Source organism: Scyliorhinus torazame, chromosome 10, assembly GCF_047496885.1.
Source record: "Scyliorhinus torazame isolate Kashiwa2021f chromosome 10, sScyTor2.1, whole genome shotgun sequence".
In the NCBI taxonomy this organism is placed as follows: Eukaryota; Metazoa; Chordata; class Chondrichthyes; order Carcharhiniformes; family Scyliorhinidae; genus Scyliorhinus; species Scyliorhinus torazame.
Window position 1 is genome coordinate 166,545,896 of NC_092716.1, and position 15,573 is coordinate 166,561,468.

At 41.2% G+C, this 15,573-nt stretch overlaps 1 protein-coding gene and 1 pseudogene across 3 annotated transcripts in view; one reads left to right on the forward strand and one right to left on the reverse strand.

Moving 5' to 3' along the window:
* The window catches only part of mrpl23 (mitochondrial ribosomal protein L23), a 65,359-nt gene that overhangs the window by 25,346 nt on the left and 24,440 nt on the right, over positions 1-15,573 (forward strand). The window lies entirely within an intron of this gene.
* On the reverse strand, positions 11,239-11,486 carry LOC140384975 (U2 spliceosomal RNA; annotated as a pseudogene).

The following is a 15,573-nucleotide window of genomic DNA, read 5'->3' on the forward strand; positions in this document are numbered from 1 at the left end:
TCATGCCAAATCGCATAACTTTGAATTGGTATATACCATCTGGAGTTACAAAAGCTGAAATCTCCTTCGCCTTTTCGGACAAAGGTACCTGCCAGTAACCGCTAAGTAAATCCAGTTTGGAAATAAAAGCTGATTGTCCCACTTTCTCAATGCAATCCTGCAAACGTGGGATAGGATAAGAGTCCGTTCTTGTAACTGCATTAACCTTTCTATAGTCCATGCACAACCGTTGGGTACTGTCTAGTTTAGGTACCATCACTATGGGTGAGCGCCATTGGCTGCAACCCACTTCAATTATGCCATTTTTAAGCATACTCTCAATCTCTTTGTTAACCTGTGCCAATGTTAAAGGGTTAAGTCTATATGGATGTGGTTTGATTGGAACAGCATTTCCCACATCTACATCATGTATAGCCATTTTAGTACTTCCCAATTTACCTCCACAAATATGCCCATGTGATATCAATAACTCTTTCAGGTCAGTCTGTTTTTCCTGTGGAAGGTAACTCAACAATTTATCCCAATTTTTAAGAACATCCTCGTTTTCCAATTTATTTTAAGGTGTGTCAAATTCACAGTCATCCGGATTTGGTTCGTATTTTCAGTTAGAATCATTAGAACCTCCTCCTTTTTCTCCTTCCCTTTCAAAGTACCTTTTAAGCATATTCACATGACACACTCGGTGATTCCTTCTATCTGGTGTTTTTACCACATAATTCACCTCACTTAATTTCTTTTCAATCTGATAAGGTCCACAAAAACTTGCTTTTAAAGGTCACCTACCACTGGTAACAATACGAAAACTTTATCTCCACTGGCAAAACTACGAACTTTGGATTTCTTGTCCGCTAACCGTTTCATCACATTTTGTGCAACTTTTAAATGTTGTCTCGCCAATTCACCTGCTCTATTTAATTGTTCCCTAAAATTTGACATGTAATACAATAGTGTAATTTCCGATTTCTCACCCACCAATTTTTCCTTAATCAATTTAAGTGGTCCTCTTACCTCATGACCAAAGATTAGTTCAAAAGGACAACATTTTGTTGACCAATTAGGTGCATCCCTAATTGCAAACAGTACGAATGGAATTCCTTTATCCCAATCCTCTGGATAACCTTGACAATAAGCCCTCAACATTGTCTTTAATGTCTGATGCCACCTTTCTGACGCTCCCTGCGATCCTGGATGGTACACAGTTGATTTAAATTGTTTTATTCCTAAGCTACCCATAACTTCTTTGAATAACCTTGAGGTAAAATTTGATCCTTGATCCGATTGTATTTCTGTGGGTAGTCCATATCTAGTAAAGAATTTAAGTAACTCGTCCACAATCTTTTTAGCTTATTACTGGAATAGCCTCTGGAAACCTAGTAGACTCATCCATTATAGTCAAAAGATATTGATTCTCACTTTTTGTTTTCGGAAGCGGTCCTACGCAATCAATTAGGATCCTTGTAAAACGTTCCTCAAATACTGGAATGGGTATTAAGGGTGCTGATTTTATCACTGCTTGAGGTTTTCCTATCACTTGACATGTGTGACATGATTGACAAAATTTAACTACATCTTTATGTAGTCCAGGCCAATAAAAATGTTTCTGGATTTTAGCTTGAGTTCTCCTTATCCCCAAATGACCTCCCACTGGTACCTCACCAAATTACCAAATCGCAACACCTCCTTTCTATACCCTACCGGCAATACTACTTGATGAACTTCTGCCCACTTTATATCCTCCTGCATATGTAAAGGTCTCCATTTTCTCATCAAGACATCACTTTTACGGTAATAACACTCTGGTATACACTCAGGTTCCTCTTCCGTGTTTGCTTTCTGATACATCTGTTTTATTTCTATATCTGTCTGTTGTAACTCCGCCAATTTTCATGAACTAAAAATATCCGCCTCATCCTCCACCTGTTTTGTTCTTTTTCAACCATCTGATCAAAAATCGTTTCTGATAGTTGCACTTCAACATCATCTTCACTCTTTGATTTCTCCTCTTGTCTTAACGTGTGACTTTGCGACCTTGTTACTACACAATCTGGAAAAATCCCAAGATATTCGTCCTTCAACACTTCAGTTGTCTGATTTTCCACTGGCTTATCAACCACAGTAGGCATCACTCCACCTGTGATCCAGCTATATCATTACCCAAGATGAACTGTATTCCTGGACAAGATAGTTTCTCTATTACTCCTATTACCACTTCACCATTCTTCACTGGATTTTCCAACCTTACCTTATATAATTGAACACTTCGCCTCTCACCCTGAATTCCACATATTACCACCTTTTCTGGCAACATTCTTTCCAAACTACATAACTCCTCATCTCTTACCATTAAAGATTGACTAGCTCCCGTATCTCTTAAAATTGTGACTTCTTTACCTGCTCCTCCTGATACACATGAGTTAACTTTACCCACACAAGTAAATTCTTTAAAGAGATCTGGCACCTTCTTATCAATCACCTCTTGATCAGGCTGTACAATCTTTTGCACCTCCTTCGCTTCACTTGGGCTTTCCTTTACCACTCTAACAAACCCCACTGTCTTATCCTGTTTTACCACATCAGCCTTCCCAGTGCTTTTCTTCAACCACCAACACTGTGACTTTACATGGCCTAGTTTATTACAGTGAAAACATTTGAAACTTTTCATTTCTTTTCCACCCTCCTAGATTTCTTTTTCAATCTGAGGTACACTCTCCTTATTATCTTCCATCAGATCACCTTTACTTTTACCACTTGAGTATTTCTCATGTCCCCAGTTTCTATCCCTCACAGGCTGAAACTGATGTCGAAAACCAAGCTTTGAATTATGAACTAATTCATAATTATCTGCCATTTCTGCTGCTAATCTCTCAGTTTTGACCCTCTGCTCTTCCACGTGAGTTGTCACTACATCAGGAATTGAATTTTTTAATTCCTCCAAAAGTATAATTTCTCTGAGAGCTTAATACGTTTGGTCTATTTTCAAAGCCCTTATCCACTTATCAAAATTACTCTGTTTGGGCCTTTGAAACTCCATGTATGTTTGACCAAATTCTTTCCTTAAATTTCTAAACCTTCATCTGTAGGCTTCAGGCACTAGTTCATATGCACCTAAGATGGATTTTTTCACCTCCTGATACGTCTCAGATACCTCCTCCGGCAGTGATGCAAACGCTTCACTAGCCCTACCTATCAGCTTTGTTTGAATCAGTAATACCCACATGTCCTGTGGCCATTTCATTTGTTAAGCTACCTTCTGAAATGAAATTAAAAAGGATTCTACCTCCTTCTCGTCAAACCTTGGCAATGCTTGGACATATTTAAATAGATTCCCACCAAGCCTTCGACTATGACGCTCTTTCTCACTATCCTCATCACTATCAACCAATCGTACGTTTCCCTTTACGTCTGCCAATTTTAACTGACTGTCATGTTTCATGGCCATTTTCTGAAGTTCAAACTCTCTCTCTTTCTCTTTTTCCCTGATCTGTATCTCCCTTTCTCTTTTTGTTCTGCTAGGGCTATTCTTTCCGTTTTCCTTTCTTCTCTCGCTTTTTCTCTTTCTCTTTCTTTTTCCTCTCTCTCTCTTTCCCTTTCTCTTCCTTTTTCCTCTCTCTCTCTTTCGTATTCAAGCTGCTTTAATTCTTTCTCATGTCCCATTTGTTTAATTTTCAACTGAATTTTATTTTTGCTGTATCTCAGGTAACTTTAAATGCTTCGCCACCGCCATAATTACCTCATCTTTTCGCATTTTGTCAGGTAATGTTAACTGCAATATTTTTGCCAAATCTAACAGTCTGCTTTTAGTCTCTGTCCGTAAGGTACTGCGTGTAACCGTCTCCACCCCTAAAAGCTTCAGAGCCTCTGAAAGAGCCATTGTCCACAACGCACTCCCTACTTAAACTAGAATATCACACCTGAAAAGCAACCACAATATGCTCATCCCTCACTGTCTTTATGTTCACGCAGCCAATCCAATAGATAGACTTTTATCCCGGATGAGCCCCCAATTTGTTATGGGCCAGGGTTTAGAGAACCCCAAAGTGTATCGTGGAGTTCACCTGACTCACAACTTACTAGATTGTGGTATGGGGAGCACACGGCCCACTCTACAGGTGTGATACAGCAGAAATGGAAAAGTATTTTTAAAATCAAAACAATGTTTATTCTATGAACTCAAGTTAACCTTTTTAAAACATACAGTGAATATCTTAGCAACCATTAATTCAAATACAACCCCCAAAGAATACAACACTAAGTAATCCTTTAAGCTTTCCTTTTAACATCCATAAGACTTAAAACACCTTTTACCAGAAGCACATCAGGTTAAAGTCACTACTGTTATTAGTTTTAAATCACCAGGATCGATTTACAGTCTTTAGATTACAGAGAGAGATTCATACACCTTCTGGCTGTGACTGCAGCTATCCAGCTCTGAAAACGAAACTAATACACACCCTGCAGCAAACAGCCTAAAACGAAAGTAAAAAAAGCCGACAGACAGCCCAGCTTCACCCACTCTCTGACATCACTGCAGTAATAAACACCCATTTTTTAAAGGTACTCTCACTACAGATATTTATATACACACCCATTTCTTAAATGTACATTTCTTAAACACCCATTTCTTAAAGGTACTCTCACATGACAAGATTCAGTAATAATTTTCAAAGGGAATGGAATATATAATTGAAAAGGAAAAATTGCAGAGCTAAGGGAAAGGAACCGGGGAGTGGGACTAATTGGATAGTGCATTCAAAGAGCCACTACAGACCTGATGGACATAATGGCCTCTTTTTGTGTTGCATTATTGCATAGTGCCAGATTTACTCCAACAAAACATGCAACACCCTCATCCCACTACCAGCTGTACGTGACATCTAAAGATGCTTTTACCGACTGAGTCATCAAATCTATGTGCTTTTCAAAAAAATAATTGCTGAAGGTTTAAAAGAAAAAGATTATATTCCTCCTGTGTTCTTGAACGTTATTGTCCTCTTTATGCAAGCAGTGTTAAAGGGAGCTGAACGTGGGTGATGGTTTGCAAATTCTGTATTTCAAACAAACAGCAGTTGAATAAGAGAGCAAATGCCCAAAGAATGTGGTGATTAGTGCTGAAAGTTGTTTTGCTGGACATAGGGCGGTGGTAAAACTGTCTGGCAGATGATTCAGATGTGAATGAGTGGCTGGAGAAGAGGAAGGTTCAGGCTTCCGTCGAGCAGCTTGTTCTTGGTAAACAGGAAATGTAAATTTTTATTTCAGCAATTATTTTTTTACTCCTCACGACCTAGTTGGAGCAATGTGTCAGGTCAGTAAGTGTTGTGTTTGCTCACTTGTTCCCAAGCTGCCAAATGAAGCAGTGGGACAGTTTCAGAGACCGCTAATGGGCAATAAAATAGGAAAGCGAGGTAAAATACTTTTGTAAGCAACAAGTAAGCCTCGTGAGGCAGACATTCTCACTGACTGTGTTGGGCACAAGGTTTCTCATAATTCCTGACCACCGACTTCCTGATTTGAACACCTAAATAATTCTGAGAGGAGGAGAATCAGCAAATTGACCCCAATGAGCCACTTGCCTGCACTTTCAGCTGTGGAATGGTGCCTCATGTGGTGGAAACCGCACGGTCAGATGTTTACACAGTTGGGAGAAAGTATAAGAAACTGCATTTTTTTCTAAGCTCCTGATAATGTCTATCCTGATGTTACAAACCACTTTGTATGCAATATGCTGCTTTGAAATCCACAAAACATTGATATCTAGGCAAAAGTCATAGTCCACCAGAGAATATGCATGTGTGAAAAAGAAAGCACTTTTATGTGGCACATTTCATCTCCCAGAATATCCCAAGCATTTCACAGTCATTATTATGCAATAAATTGTGACTTTAAATCTGTGTTTAGTGAAGTCCCATACATACATGTGAGCTAAATAACTACTTCATCCATTTTGTGTGTTAGTTGAAATATAAATGTTGACCAAGCAGTGGGACATTCCATGAATCTTTTATGCCCACCTGAATGGGAAAAATGGGCCTTGTTTTAGTATCTTGCCTGAACAATGATATCTCTCAATCATAGAATCCCTACAGTGTAAAAGGGGTCCATTCAGCCCATCAAGTCTGCACCGACCCTCCGAAAGAACACCCTAGGGCCACTCCCAAACCCCATCCCTGTAACCCCACATAACTTAGCATGGCCAATCCATCTCACCTGCACATCTTTGGACTGTGGGAGGAAACCGGAGCACCCGGAGGAAACCCATGCAGATACAGGCAGAATGTGCAAGCTTTCACACAGTCGCCCAAGGCCGGAATTGAACCTGGATCTCTGGTGCTGTGAGACAGCAGTGCTAACCACTGTGCCATCATATCTCCCCAATAGGATGCAGTGCATTTCCTCAGTACTAGCCCCTGGAGTCAGGCTTGAAGCCATGAACCGACGACGTTGACACATGACATATTTGACACGTTGTTTGCCCCGTTCATAAGTCACAGGAAAGGAGAGGTCACCCTGTTGGGAGTTTTCTATAGGCCTCCAAATAGTTCTAGGGATGTAGAGGAAAGGATGGCGAGGATGATCCTGGATAAGAGCGAAAGTAACAGGGTAGTTCTTATGGGAGACTTTAACTTTCCAAATATTGACTGAAAAAGATATAGTTCGAGTACATTAGATGGGTCGTTTTTTGTACAGTGTGTGCAGGAGGGTTTCCTGACACAATATGTTGACAGGCCAACAAGAGGCGAGGCCACGTTGGATTTGGTTTTGGGTAATGAACCAGGCCAGGTGTTGGATTTGGAGGTAGGAGAGCACTTTGGGGACAGTGACCACAATTCGGTGACGTTTACGTTAATGATGGAAAGGGATAAGTATACACCGCAGGGCAAGAGTTATAGCTGGGGGAAGGGCAATTATGATGCCATTAGACGTGACTTGGGGGGATAAGGTGGAGAAGTAGGCTGCAAGTGTTGGGCACACTGGATAAGTGGAGCTTGTTCAAGGATCAGCTACTGCGTGTTCTTGATAAGTATGTACCGGTCAGGCAGGGAGGAAGGCGTAGAGCGAGGGAACAGTGGTTTACCAAAGAAGTAGAATCTCTTGTTAAGAGGAAGAAGGAGGCCTATGTGAAGATGAGGTGTAAAGTTTCAGTTGGGGCGATGGATAGTTACAAGGTAGCGAGGAAGGATCTAAAGAGAGAGCTAAGACGAGCAAGGAGGGGACATGAGAAGTATTTGGCAGGTAGGATCAAGGAAAACCCAAAAGCTTTCTATAGGTATGTCAGGAATAAGTGAATGACTAGGGAAAGAGTAGGACCAGTCAAGGACAGGGATGGGAAGTTGTGTGGGGAGTCTGAAGAGATAGGCGAGATACTAAATGAATATTTTTTGTCAGTATTCACTCAGGAAAAAGATAATGTTGTGGAGGAGAATGCTGAGACCCAGGCTATTAGAATAGATGGCAGTGAGGTACGTAGGGAAGAGGTGTTGGCAATTCTGGATAGGCTGAAAATAGATAAGTCCCCGGGGCCTGATGGGATTTATCCTAGGATTCTCTGGGAGGCCAGGGAAGAGATTGCTGGACCTTTGGCTTTGATTTTTATGTCATCATTGGCTACAGGAATAGTGCCAGAGGACTGGTGGATAGCAAATGTGGTCCCTTTGTTCAAAAAGGGGAGCAGAGACAACCCCGGCAACTATAGACCGGTGAGCCTCACGTCTGTGGTGGTAAAGTCTTGGAGGGGATTATAAGAGACAAGATTTATAATCATCTAGATAGGAATAATATGATCAGGGATAGTCAGCATGGCTTTGTGAAGGGTAGGTCATGCCTCACAAACCTTATCGAGTTCTTTGAGAAGGTGACTGAACAGGTAGACGAGGGTAGAGCAGTTGATGTGGTGTATATGGATTTCAGTAAAGCGTTTGATAAGGGTCCCCACGGTAGGCTATTGCAGAAAATACGGAGGCTGGGGATTGAGGGTGATTTAGAGATGTGGATCAGAAATTGGCTAGCTGAAAGAAGACAGAGGGTGGTGGTTGATGGGAAATGTTCAGAATAGAGTTCAGTTACAAGTGGCGTACCACAAGGATCTGTTCTGGGGCCGTTGCTGTTTGTCATTTTTATCAATGACCTAGAGGAAGGCGCAGAAGGGTGGGTGAGTAAATTTGCAGACGACACTAAAGTCGGTGGTGTTGTCGACAGTGTGGAAGGATGTAGCAGGTTACAGAGGGATATAGATCAGCTACAGAGCTGGGCTGGGAGGTGGCAAATGGAGTTTAATGTCGAGAAGTGTGAGGTGATTCACTTTGGAAGGAATAACAGGAATGTGGAATATTTGGCTAATGGTAAAGTTCTTGGAAGTGTGGATGAGCAGAGGGATCTAGGTGTCCATGTACATAGATCCCTGAAAGTTGCCACCCAGGTTGATAGGGTTGTGAAGAAGGCCTATGGAGTGTTGGCCTTTATTGGTAGAGGGATTGAGTTCCGGAGTCAGGAGGTCATGTTGCAGCTGTACAAAACTCTGGTACGGCCGCATTTGGAGTATTGCGTACAGTTCTGGTCACCGCATTATAGGAAGGACGTGGAGGCTTTGGAGCGGGTGCAGAGGAGATTTACCAGAATGTTGCCTGGTATGGAGGGAAAATCTTATGAGGAAAGGCTGATGGACTTGAGGTTGTTTTCATTGGAGAGAAGAAGGTTAAGAGGAGACTTAATAGAGGCATACAAAATGATCAGGGGGTTAGATAGGGTGGACAGTGAGAGCCTCCTCCCGCGGATGGAAATGGCTGGCACGAGGGGACATAGCTTTAAACTGAGGGGTAATAGATATAGGTCAGAAGTAGGTTCTTTACGCAAAGAGTAGTAAGGTTCTTTACGCAAAGAGTAGTGAGGCCGTGGAATGCCCTACCTGCAACAGTAGTGAACTCGCCAACATTGAGGGCATTTAAAAGTTTATTGGATAAGCATATGGATGATAATGGCATAGTGTAGGTTAGAGGGCTTTTGTTTTGGTGCAACATCGTGGGCCGAAGGGCCTGTACTGCGCTGTATCGTTCTATGTTCTATAAGTCAACAAACAAATTCATCCCTTGATCACCCTAACAATCTGCCAGGAACAGGATGCAGGTTAATATGGAAGGAGAATGTGGGTTGGTGTGCGAGAGCCTGTTATGGGACAGTAATCTGTTAAGAAGCAGCACCCTGAGCCTCCCTCTTCTTCAGCCTAACTGAACCTCGGGACTAGTGATCAAACTGCCTCTATTCTTGATTCATGCTCTGCCCCTAATGTTTGAACAGGCAAACTAGAAAACCCGAGTTTCCACAATATGTCATGTACTATGCAGATTGTCTACTGAGCAATCAAGGTGGGAGATGTGTAATGACTTCCTGAAACATGTAACAATGCCATTCAATGCTTCTCAAAAAGATTTTAAAAAATTCTAGTCACCGATCCTCTAGTCGGGTTGCATGTCACGATTAAATATTCATTTGGCATAATATATGTTGTATTTCAGTCATTTGCAGCTTGCAATCCAGTGAAGAAGAATAGAGATAGCCACAAGTGCTGACCCTTTTTGGGATGTCACCTTGTTCCTCATAAGTCATGACATTCTGGTTTGGAAGACATATTTCCATTCATTTTAATAAGTCCAAAAGACCTTATGAAAAGCAACATAGTTAAAACACTTCCAACATTTCAATATTTCTGTGTGGCAGCTGAATAATATAATTTGTCAGGCAGTATAATAGTTTAAAAAAATTGCTGCCTAAGTCTGTTTTGACTCATGCTAAAATGAATGAGATTTTATTCTTAGACTGATGCTTGCAATATGTATTCCTTGAGTGAGGCAGTTAAGAATCGTATGAGAACCTTGGTGTTCGTGAAAGAAAATACATTCTTGTATAGCATCAAGATGTTGCAAAAGTGCTTTACGGCCGACCAGGCATATTTGACATGTGGTCACTTCTGTAATGCACACAGGAAGAGCCCCACAAACAGCAAAAAGAATTATGGAATGATAGAGCACGGAAGGAGGCCATTCAACCCATCATGCCTGCGCCAGCTCTTTGAAGGGGTTATCCGATTAGACTGGCTCTTTTCCCATAATCTGCAAAACTTTTCCCCTTCAAGTACTTGTGCAATTCCCCTGAAACTTGTTAAATTTGCTTCCACCATCATTTCGGGCAGTAGATAGCTGCATAAAGTAAACTCCTTGTTTTTTTTTTAGTCCGTTTTCGTAAATCTATATTATTATTGGCCTTACTGGCCTTGCTGCCAATGGAAATAGTTTCTGTATTAACTCTCTTTACCCTACCAAAGCCTTCATGAATTTGCTTTACTGAGAGCAAACCCTAATTTCTATAGTCTCTCCACATAACTGATTTAATTCCAGTAAATTTCCTTGGCATCCTCTCTTCAGGTCTTGACTTATTCCTAAAAGGTGTACCTCAGAATAACCAGTAATCTGTTTTTGGTGGTGATTGGTTGCGAGAGTTTGTCCAGGACATCAGGAGAACTGCTCTGCTCTTCGAAACAGAGCAGTGGGATTTTTCTGTGCCGTCCTGATCAGGCAAACAGAGTTTCGGTTTAATGTTTATCCAAAAGAGCACCTTCAATCACGTAGCACTCTCGTGCTGGAAGCCAATCTATATTATGTGCTCATAACTTGATGCCGCAGCTTACTGGCCTGGAGGCATGGATTCAGCCACTGAGCTTGGGCTGAAGAATGGCACCAATGACCAGTTTTTACTGTTTGACGATTTGGGGCATTCATTTAAAAGCACTCATGTTGCATTTTGTTTTGCTGTGGTTTCTCTTGCATTTGGAAGTCATTTACAAGACTGGAACCTATTTTTCTACATGTGTAACCACTATAGATGAGATTTATTTTAATAAAATCCATTGCAGTCTCAAAATACTTTGAGTACTGTGTACTATGCTGCGCATAAAAAGAACACTTTTCTAGAATGAAGGAACTGTGCTTTCTTCACTGTTTTATGTGAGTTCTGTTTGAAATTATGGAAATAAGTCCTTTGTCGCTGCATGATAGCAGCACTGGAGCATTGTTTCAGTGGAGGCTCTGAACTGTTAAAGCTCCCATTTGTTGAGGTAGTCTGTTCCTTGTGAGTTGGATTTGAATTCACAAACATTGTGCCGCAATTAATTGGTTGCGAACTTCATAAGATGAGTGGGCCAATTTTCATCAGGATGGAATTGGAGTCCAAAGGGAAAATGTGATGCATCTTGTATTTTTTTTTATTCCTTTATTAAAGTTACAAAGCCAAAGTTCAGAGTGTGGACAGGGTCAACCCCCTATCCAGCTCCTTGCCTGCTCCAAAAACCAATTCAAATTGAATCCAATTCATGGTCTCCACAAGAGAGACATACCGGATCCAGGCATTATACCTGACCTCACGCTCATCTTAGCCAAAAGGCCGAGAAGCGATAAGAACAGAGAGTACACTTGATCTTAGCCAAAAGGCCGAGAAGCGATGTGATGCATCTTGTAAAACAGTAGGTGCTCTACTTCATTTCATGATGGGTTCTGAAGCCCTCATGCTACCTCATGATTCCTGTTCTCAGATGCAAGTTGATTCCTAGACTACTATACAGGAGGAAATCTTTACAGCAACATATCATAACCCTATCTCGTAATCTTGCTGCCCAAGGGGCAACTCATCACTGAGGTACAGCTCTATCATAGCCACTTCATAAAGTGCTAGATGCTCTTGATTCAGATGCTCAAAACCGATGTTCAGTTTTTTTCTTTATTCTAATCTTTGCAGTTTTCTGGGGTAAATAGCAACGAGAGGTGGTTTGGAGGGTTGCCTAGAACCACGGGGCACAATCTCCACATAAGAGGTAGGCCATTTAGGAATGAGATGAGGAATTAGATTGCATTCTCCACCCCAAAGGGCTGTGGAGGCTCAGTCTCTGAGTATGTTCAAAGTAGAGGTCAATAGATCTCTAGATACCAATGATATCAAGGAATACAAGGATAGTGCAGGACGATGGCATTGAGGTGGATCAATCGGGATCTAATTAAATGGTGGAGCAAACTAGAGGGGCTGAATGGCCTAATCCTACTCCTATGTTCCTAAGACAATGTAGAATTATAGTAATTGTTCATGAATTATTTGTACCACATTATGCAATGTTGTTTTTACGTGCCAACTTAAATGCCTACTTATGTTCCTGATGTGGAAGGCTTCTGTGTAAGATCATAGTTAATTTTCAAATGCATTTCTATTCAAAAAGGAATGTCTGGAAATATGTTTTCAGTGTACATTGAAGATGCTTGTTTAGAATTGAATATGTTTGTGTCTTGATAAAAATGCTATTATCCTCTAGAGGGCAGTATTGTCTTTAAACAAATTCCACTTGTTGCTTTTCATAAAGCAGACTTTCTCACTGCTAGATAGCACACCATCTTTCCATATTTATACTGTAATGTGTAATCCTACCTTAAATCCCCTTGCACTGTCAATACCCACTGCCATCGGTGACCTGATTTTACAGATCTACGCCATTAGTGCTGGTACCGTGCTGAAAGATAACTAAGCTCACCTTTAGAATATACGGCTGCTCCATTGGGGTGCCATCATTTGAACCTGTTGACCATTGCTCAGTGCAAACGATGACCAACCCTGTGGTTACTGGGTGGAATATCCATCTTGATGACTGTCTTTGGAGGATGAGGCTGGGAGTTCCCTCCTCGCCCTGATTTTGTGTGTTGTCTCTGTGCAATGGACAAATAGCTGTTATTTTGATTCCTTGATGTAGAATTTAAGTATGACATGAAGCGGCTTTGTGGTTGGTCTTAACACTGGATGACGGCATTGGGATACTGCTGAGTTTCATTGAGTGAGGTGTTAAAGAACTAACTGCATTAGTGGAAAATAGCAGAGCCAAAGAACTGTGCCTTTTGCATCGCTCCCTTCCCCATTTTAGTAACTCAATTCTCTATTCCTTCACTAGCAACCCCCCCCCCACAACTCTCCATTCAGACATAAAGATGTAGCGCCCTATTAGCATGATATTCTTAAATTAATGTGCTTAGAGGGGGAAAAAAAGCGATGTTCGTCTTGCCAGTTCCTAGTAGTTTATACTTTCGAAGCTGATTATCCGTTCCCGTGTGAATAATTGACTCTAACCCAGTTAGGTACTTGGAACTTTCAGTGGGCCCCACTGAACAGCGTGAAAGAGAGGTTCTTATTCAATCTCCGTTCTATTCTGTTGTAGACCAGTGAAACAGAAATAAAACAAAGTTCCACATGAATGGGGCCCTTCCACAAATGGTGCTTTCTCCAAGCCATTGCCCCAAAGGCTGACTGATGCATCACTTTCTAATCACTGGAATTATTTTCCTTTTGAAAGTTCATTTAAAAGCATAATCACTGTATAATCACTCTTAAACCCACACCGCAGTAGCGTAATTAGCAATTGCATTGTCTTCCGTTGAGCCGAAACCAAAGCACAAAGGCAAGAGTACACCATCAGACTCATTCTTTTACGATGCACTCTTACCTAATTCTTCACTGGCTTTGTGTTAATGTAGAGCATAAACAGTGTAAACACTGCAACTGGAGAAGTAAGTTTTGATCTGAAACATAACTTTGCTTATAAATTACCAAGTCAACCAACTTTCAGATATCACAGCTGTTTTTATTCTATGGGTTCTTTAGTTCCCTTTCAAGCACTGAAATGTTGTGGTCAAATGCAAATTTTCTCCATCTTACAAAATTTGATTTAGGTATTTTCCCTATGAGGAATACCTTGTCCAAATTTAAGTCCTAATGTACTGTATCAGCGCAAGCGTTTGATTCAGGTTTATGAATTTTGAATTGTTATGGAAAATTGTCTTATTAAAAATATAGGAGTTTAGTTGACCACAACCTTGGCTGTAAAACTGGGTGGGTGGAGGGAAGAATATTTTTCCCGTTGTCCGAGTGGGGACCATCACTTCCAAGAGTTGCATACCGTTAGTGCATTAAATGTTTGAATTGTGAAAGATCTTGATTTTCAAGTTTTGAGCCTTCCTTTTGTAAATATTCAAGTAGAAATTAAACAATTAAAATGTAAGACAGACTGCAGTATTTGTGGGCGTTCATTTTGTTTCTAGTTGAGTCTGTCCAAGAGTATTGATCTGAATTTTTTTGAAGAGAATCCTTTGTTATGATCAAATGTCTTTTTGGCAAAGAGGAACTGAGAGCAGCTTTCTCTAGTTTGACACATGGCAACAGTGAATTGGTTTAAAATTATAGAAAGTTGTCAACTGATCGAATCCACCAGCAGGTCCTTTCACTGTAGCAATTGTTTACAGTAACAGAGGATGTTTTCAGTAAATGTCATTGGGCCCAGTGTCTTGTTTCCTGTTTTTTGCTCCCATGCCCTTGAAATGTAATTGGAAAGCCATTTTCAGTTGTACAAGTGTATAGAATGCATAGGAGGTTTGCGAGCGAGTGTGGCATGGTTTGCCGTGATGTTCCTGCGGATTTATAAAATGATTGGTTTGCTGCATTACAGACCATAGCACATTTTTGTGTATCTTTTTCCATGCGAGGCTACATGTGTGACTGGAAAGCAAAAGTGTTTATGCAATGCTTTATTATTCTTCTGGGGCTATTTTATTAGCCTTCAAACACTGCCAGTTACAACGGTCAAGCCCACTTTTGGCTGCTAATGGTTGAAGAGTTGACATTAGTGAGGAAAAGGAGTAGCAGAACGCAATATTCACAATTGTACTCAGTACCAACACATTAACAAAAAAATAATCTTGAATGCCAAGCAAATGTTTCTGGCTTCCATTTTTCCTCTTTATTCTCCCTCCTTGTGTGAGTGCAGTATGTATCTTTTTGGGTCACTTCTTCTCACTCTCCTGTCTGACATTCAATCCACAGTCCTTGCATCTCGTTTCCTTTTGCAATTTTTCTTCCCGCATCAACCTTTCACTGACCTATACCACTTTTTTGTGGACTCTCTTTTTGAGTGTGACATTGCACTTGCATGCTGCTGATTACTTTAGGATAGCTTCTGTGATATTAAGTCACATCTTAAACACCCTTGCCCCGAAAGACGTGCTGTTAGGTGAATTGGACATTCTGAATTCTCCCTCCGTGTACCCGAACAGGCGCTGGAATGTGGCGACGGGGCTTTTCACAGTAACTTCATTGCAGTGTTAATGTAAGCTGACTTGTGACACTAATAAAGATTATTATTATCCTAATTGCACAGAATTGCATGGAACCCTAACTGCCTTGCTGTTGTCTCACAGCACCAGGGCCCCGAGTTCGATTCTGGCCTTGTGTCTGTGTGGAGTTTGCACTTTCTACCCATGACCGCGTGGGTTTCCCCTGGGTGCTCCGGTTTCCTTCCACAGTCCAAAGATGTGCAGGTTAGCTGGATTGGCCATGTTAAATTGCCCCTTGGTGGCTGGTTTAGCACAGTGGGCTAAGCCAGCTGGCTTGTAATGCAGAACAAGACCAGCGCGGGTTCAATTCCCGTACTGGCCTCCCCGAACAAGCGCTGGAATGTGGCGACTAGGGACTTTTCACAGTAACTTCATTGAAGCCTACTTGTGA